Source organism: Cygnus olor, chromosome 5, assembly GCF_009769625.2.
Source record: "Cygnus olor isolate bCygOlo1 chromosome 5, bCygOlo1.pri.v2, whole genome shotgun sequence".
NCBI classification, from domain to species: domain Eukaryota; kingdom Metazoa; phylum Chordata; class Aves; order Anseriformes; family Anatidae; genus Cygnus; species Cygnus olor.
The window spans coordinates 14,043,833-14,051,756 of NC_049173.1; positions in this window are offsets into that span (position 1 = coordinate 14,043,833).

The following is a 7,924-nucleotide window of genomic DNA, read 5'->3' on the forward strand; positions in this document are numbered from 1 at the left end:
AACAATCCCCTTTCTCTGGAAAAAGGTCCATGACCGAGTGGCTGACCATTAGTTTTTCATGCATGGGGGGGGGGAGTGGGGGGGGGGGGGGAGGGAATGCAGGAAATTTGCATTTATGAAGGAAGGAAACAAATATGAGAAAACAAACAAACTACACCTGCTGGTTTACATCCAATATTTCTACAAGTCTGCTTATCCAAGAACAACACTAATTCATGTTAGACGTTTTGGCCTGAAACTGTCTAAATATATCCTGTATCTAAGAACTACATCTACTGTGCTTGTCTTTGCTTTATCTTGGAAGATAAAGTTTGAGAAAATCTTTTGCTTCTTGTGATTTTGTCATATTTCAGCTCACCAGATGAGAATAACAAGAAAAGGAAGTTTTAAGTGTGTATTTCCACTATCTTCTGGAAATCAGATCAACTGCTCACCTTGTAAAATAAGGAATAAGGACTACACATTTTGTCAGTAAGAAAGTCTGCAATAAGGCAAGCTACCTATTTCAGAGATTTTATAGTAGGATAAAAATTAAAGAAAGTAATATCTCTTCTTTAATTATTCTCTCAAAATCCATTTGTTTATGCACAGAGATGAATTAGTGCAATGAAATAATAATAGTATGGATTATTTATGGAATGTACACTGACCTACTTGTCCTTGGTAGGAGGCCTACAAACAAGTATAAACCCAGTTATAGCATAACAATATCCTATTTTACAGCTGAAACAAGTTAGGCTTCTTGTGTATGTAGATTCAGTAGCAGAGTCTGTGCAATTCAGTGGTAATTGCATGCAAAACAATATCTTAAAAATAGCAAAAATTACTTCCCCCCCCCCCCCCCCCCTTTTTTTTTTCAGGATTCAGTAACCACAAATAAGCCATCGTTTCTAGAAAAATGAATCAACTAGCCTCTGGCCACAAACTTCAAGAGATGTATCAGCAAGTAAAATCCACCCTACTTAACATAAAGGTGTCTATCTTTCACCCGTAGTGAAAACTTATACAATATGAAAAGAAAGTGTCTTGCTGTGGGACCTATCTTCTGATGATCTGATAGTCTAAACTTTAAAAGCACTCTAAAGAAAACCTTACTATGAAAGCATAGTCTTTTACATTGTTTCTGTGAGTACATGCAAGGTTATCGAGAGCACATATACACAATTTTATTATATATTCATTGCAAGGAAAATAATATCTGGAAAAAGCTTCTGGATCAACTCCATCATGTATTTTAATAGGGTTTACCACTATGAATTTTCAAATTAAGAAAGTCTGAGGAAATTCGTGGCAGGTTGTCTGGAAAAATTATTTTGAAACAACTGGAAATTAGTGTTTTTCCTAAAATTAAGTCTGATATGTATTTCTTTCATCAACAGGACATATGGAAACTCCTTAATTTTCAGAGTAGCTTTCAGAGGTCTCTAAGCCTGATGACAAGGATACATTGAAAATGTGGAAATTCTTTAATAAATACAATATAGTTTTGTATTTGTGATGATACTAAACATGTAGTTTTGTTGGCTTCAAAATTTTGGAGATTAGTGCTGTGTGTAGTCCTGCAAGAAAGCAGGAGAGGGACTCCTTTGTCAGGGAGTGTAGTGATAGGACTAGGGGTAATGGGTTTAAACTTAAAAAAAAAAATTTTTTTTTTTTTTTTTAAAAAAAGGTAAATTTAGAGAACCTATTAGGAATAAATTCTTTACTATGAGAGTGAGGCACTGGAGCAGATTGCCCAGAGTAGCTGTGGATGCCCCATCCCTGGAAGTGTTCAAGGACAGGTTAGATGGGAATTTGGGAAAACTTGATCTAGTGGGAGGTGTACCTGCCCATGGCAGGGGTGTGGAATTAGGTGATCTTTAAGATCCCTTCCAACCCAACCCAATCTATGATTCTATGTTTTATGTTGAATTTTCACACTGTCTACGAGTGACCTGTGAATAACATTATTGGATTAAAGTGTAACTGATATTTAGGAAGAAGTTAGTTCTTTATCTTTCACTCTTGCGGGATGTGTAGCTGGATATAAATAAGTAGTGATGGTAGTGATAAACAACAATAAACAATCATGGTTATTATTCATTGTTCTACATACACAACATTTTGTATTAGGATATTGAAGCGTAGATTCAGGGAAAAAAATACTTTCAGGTAAACTACATAGAAAAATAATGAACTTCCAATTTGTATAAAGCTATGCAGCTCTACTGATCTCAGAAAGCTGACTACAGAGCATAGCTTGGCCCCATACATGCAAAATATTTTTATAGCTTTAAAATTGGCCTCTAAAAATGGGTGAAAAAATGCAGTTGCTCTTTATACTTCTGATGGAAAAATCAGTAATATGGTTTTATCTTTTTTTTTCCTTATTCTTCTTTCCATTAAAAAAAAAAAAGAGGAGGAAAGACTTCTTCACATAAACAAGAAATAAGGTAAGGTTAGATGCAGATAGACAGGGACAGAATGTTAATAATGTGGAGCTGTGTACTCTGGAGAATAGTCATTCCTCTTTTGATTGAAGATGAGGTGCCAGAGGTGGTTTGTTATGGTGCTCTCTTATAGCTGTAATGAAAGAGAGAGATAAAAATATATATACATTAGTGGGAGCAATGACCGGAATACATTAATGAAGGAGAGGTGATTGACCTAAGAGGTATAATAGATAGTCTCTGTTTTCCCTAAAAGAGTCTAGATTTTGATAGCTTAGTAAAATGTTGTCTAGGTAAGATAATATGCAAAACCTGTGTACCTGATTAATATAAAACCTGTGTGCCTGATTAATATATTACTAGGGACTGTAAAAACAAACAGGTTGAGAAGGATGCCAAAAATTAAGCATCTATGACCCATACCAGAATGGCTTCAAAACTATGAGGTCATCTGAATCCGTCACGTAAAGACAGTTTGTGTTGTTCTGAAAACAGCCTTTTTTTTCTTTTTTTTTTTTTTAACAGTAGGGGAAGTACATAATAATAATAAGCAATATCAAACAGCTGTGATGGGAAACATACTGGAGGCATCAGATCCAGAAGCATCTATACTGGATGACAGCCAAGTGAAATGGGTTTCTTTCCCCTCTCTCCTACCAGCCTTTCTTTTCCCCTCCAATGCAAAATGAATCAAGGGATTGTTTTTTGAGATTTTCCTAATGTTTATTGTTTTCTCAGTGAATCAGTGCAACAGTGGCTGAGGAATCAAAGAAGTGAATTCCATTCGGATCCAAAAGAATATAATTCTGACTTGGCTTGTCAGGAGCTGATTAAGGACAAACTGGCCCATAAAACTTCATTACTGTGGCGTGCTCTGCTATGGATCTGGTATTCAGTTCTGGGTACATTTTTTGGTGCCTCAGTATACTGCATGTGGGTAAGCTGGATATGGCAGTAATTGCTTTCTTTTATCCATTGCTGGAACTATCAATGTATATGCTGCCTTTGCAGCATGAATGATATCGTGCTATATTACTATCCAGTATTAACAGAGTCTCCTAGATACCAAAATACTTTTCGTACTTTTTCTACTGGCATCATCAGAAGCATCAATAAATGTTTAAAACAGGGGAATAATGCTAGATTGTGCTGTAAAAAGTTCATGTCCAGTAAATCACAGTGAGACTCCAAGAAATAACTAAATAGTATGGTGGAACTTGCAGATCTCCTGCAAAGGTGGGTGTTTTCCAGGAGTCTCTAGGAAAAAAGCAAGATTCAATAGTTCACAGTTCATCATGGGTAAGGCCTTCCTGAGTGTCATATAAAAACTAGTCGGACCCAGCATGTAGTCGATAAGGCTCAGTTATTCAGTACTGACACAGCATGGCAAAGCTATGAAGACATTGCTCATTTCAACTTCTATTGCCAAGGTTGGGTGCTTGACAACTCAGTCAACAAAGGATGAAAATGGAAGAAGAAATCTAAATTACTGTCTTCTGATGAGGATGATATTCAAAATGATTCCTTTGTTCCTTCCTTTCAATAGGAGGCTGTAAGGAAAGAATTAAAGAAATCTTAAAACCACAACGTGGTGCTCTAGCAAGACATAAGTCACTATGCAGTGGGCGTCAGCACCAACAGCAATGACCATGTTCACTTCCTGGGAGCAATTCAGTCACTTCAGACACCTCTCTTCCCTGTCTTCCTCATAATTTTTCTACAAATATTCTCCTCCTGCATTTTCCTCTCCCCACCTCAGTCTACTAAAGACTCACCTACAGAGTACATATTTTCCGTTTGCCGAGTAAGCAACCCTTCTCTTAGGCAGCAATTCTCTCACTCAGCACTTCCTCCTCAAATTCTTTCAGCATCAGGCTCCCACCCACCCACCTCAGTTACTGAAGATAACTATCATCCTGCTATTCAAATCTATGCAAGTAGATACATACACTTTTTACCTCATTTTTTCACATTTTGGTCTTGGTAGGAGAAAAAAAAAAAACAAGCAAGCAGCAATGTGCCCATTGCCCTTCCAAGTGAGCTCAGCTACCTCAGGAGTGTACCTGTGTGTGCATCTTCTTACTGATGAAGCATCTGATCATCTCTTTACTGGAAGCAAGTGACATCCATATGTTGAATGATCTCTCTCTCTACTTGAATAAGTATCATCCATAAGTGTGACCTGGAGCTCATCCTTGCTCTGTTTCTCAGAAGGGGCAGACATTCATCTTTCCATCTGATCCTACTACAGTGCAAAGAAGGCTGAGACTGTTTAGGCTGATACCAGTACAGAAGCTGTGGGGATTATTGCCAGAAGAGACAGTTTTGTAAACCAGCATGGAGAAGATGTTGTTAAACTGTCTGCCACTTTAGAAAGTTTGGTCCGTTCTGATTTGAAATAGTTGTTAGTTCCTATTAAGGGAGACATGTGTAGGTCTCCATCACACAATTTTCCTTTAATGCTTTCTGTGTTGCCTACCAGCATAATACACACTCGCCATATCTATAAATATGAAATTCTCACTAGCTATCCACTGACAACTCTCCAAAATCCCCTTTCATCTATATGTAGCCACAGTCTGATTGCTGAAAGTAGCTTCAGGCTGTCCTATGTGATAAATCATTGCTGGGCATGAATTTGATTTTGTTATTACATTATAGACCATACTGTTCTCTTGCTCCTATTTATTTTAAATTCTGTGCGCACCACTTACTTAAATGGAGATACTTGAAATTTATACTTGTGTACACATTAACACAATCCAAGCTGCTATATTTTGTGCTTCTTTTCATCTCTGGACCATGGTCTGGCTAACCATAATGTACTGGTGATGATATTAGACATTGGAAAGCTATTGATTCTGCCATTCCAGGCTTTATATGGGAATAAGTACAACAGAGCCACTACTTACAGCACAGTATTATTTTTATTTGTACCATTATGCAGCAGTTGCTACTCTCGTAGAACCATTTAAGAAAAGGCCACACGTTTCATGTGATAACTGCAATGCCCTAGGCAAAAAAAAAAAAAAAAAAAAGAGTTAAGGGTGCTTTAATGTTTTCTTAACATTATTTTAGCATATTTAGACCCCAAGCATTATTTTCTAATCAAATGCAACACTGCAGAACATGAGAGTGTTTGTGCTTTCCTCTTATCAGTCAACGCACAAGCTGAGAACATTCAAGTCCTGTTTTCAAACAGAGATGCATTAGTGGGAAATAAGAGCTCATTGCCCTGCTGTCCTGTGAAGCTATCAAAAGCTGAAGAAGTATTTTTCAGTCATCCACAGAGCTGACATGCTCTGGATCCCAGTGCATTCAATAAATCTAATTATGACACTTTAATAAAATATGTTAAAGGCATTTATTTGAGGCCAAAGTCTGGAAGCAACACAGAACATGTTCCAACAATAAAGCTCCTACACCTGGATGTTAACCTCTTCAATGCCCTATGGACATATGGCTTCAGTCCAGGAAAGCAGCACCTGTAGTTCTCTGTGAATGTCTGCCATACGTCCTCATATTGCAGAGAAGTTAAATATAACAAATTTAGCAAGTAGAGAAGCACAGTGACTCCAAACATGCAGAGTTTACTGGTGCTGCAAGTTCAGTGAGCCAGTAGAGAGTACAAAAAATTGTTCACTCGCAACTTGCTTGATTAGAGAACTGGGTTTGGATTCAGTCTGTTCATGTCCTTTGTTATTCACTGTTCTCAAATACTCATGTGAGCAAAGCGATGTTCCTACAAACATCCACAAACAGCAGATTTGGGCACTTGCCAGCTGAATATATTCAGAAAACAAAACCTGTTTTCTGATAAAATGACATTCATTTTGGGAGAAAGCAATAGCTCGCAAAGAACAGACCATCAATATGGGAACAGATATAATACCACGTGACTGGTCACAGCACTCGGCTAGAAAATCCTAACTACTGAATGATCAACTAAATGCTTATGCTTTGGATTGTCCAAGGCTTAATTGAGCTGTCTGCAGATAAGGAGCATCAACAAAGCTATGCTCTTCCCTCCGCTGTTCTCAAGGAAGGGAATTCTGCAAAACGCTTTTGAACTAGACCAGGCTTCAGCCAGTGGAATCCTGGATTGCTTTACAGAAAAATAAAATATTCCCTGTGAGTTTAAATTACTTTGACAGAGCTTATTTTAATTGTATAGATGCCATGCCACAAACACATAACAATTCCAGGGTTTCAAAATATGGGGGTACAAGATGGAATGTTTATATAGCAACAGATTTTTTCCTGTCTTACTCAGTGCTAGAGGGAACTGAAATTTAGAAAATGAATATGCATTTAAAAATCTCACACAAAATGTAAAGAAAGATATTTTATTGTGCTTTTTCTGTGCCAATATCACAAAGTAATTACACAAATGCTTAGTAAATTTCACTGCCCTGCTGCTTTTCAGAAAGCAATGTTACAATTTACCAACAACAATTAACATCCTTAAATTTGTTTAATTCTGTTTATGAGTAGAAGATTACATCCATGGAGTTATCTTTTTTCCAGCTTTTTATATACCAGTGTTTTGTTTTTCAGATGGACATTGCTGTACCTTTAAGTATTATATATATATATATATTAGTAGTCTCCAAAAAATGTGAAGCCTTGTTTGCAATCAATGCATATTCCCCTTTTGTGTAAGAATAACAGATGTTGATAGAAATAGCCATTGGGTTTGCAAAGAACCCATTTCATGTGTCAGAATAGTTGTGCCTCTTCTAGATGAAATGTCAAAAGCAGGCAGATATCTCAATGTGAAATGACCTTAAGAAAAACCCGACCTCGCCAAAGATGACCTTTTTCCAGCAAGAAACATTAAAATTACAACCATATTGATGCTGCAGCTTCAAAAACAATTTTTTTTTTTTTTGTATTTTTCTGTGTTGGCATCCTACATATTTTGAATAAAGATGTACAGTAGTCCACTTTATGCTGTTTCTCTTGAGCTGATTTATGGTCATGGATTTGTTTTATAAGTGTACACATACACAGGGGCACGCATAATAATATTTTCATAAATACAGATATACATACAGACATACATAAATATAACTATATACATTCATAAAGGATCAAACAAAATCATCCTAATTTCTCAAGGGGCCTAACATTTTTTTGTGTCCATATTACATTAGTAGAATGTATTACTTCCTGTAACTGAATTAAATCTTTTCACAGTACCTTCCTTTTCTGAATTTTTAACAAATCCCCATGGCCTCACTTTCTTCAAGGAAAATGTATGTCTTATCAATGTGTTAATCAAACTGAAGTGTCCAAGGTTCTTTTAAAGTAGCATTGAAGAATTATTCACATATAATAGTGTATGTGTGTGCATGTGCCATGGCTGATTAGTGGCAAGCAGTTTCTCCTTTAGACTAGAAAAACAAAAAACAAAACCCCAAAAGGTCCTTTCTTAAGGACTGAAGGTGTACAATTCCTCTTTTTGTGAGTGACACAGAATCTCAGTCTCAGCT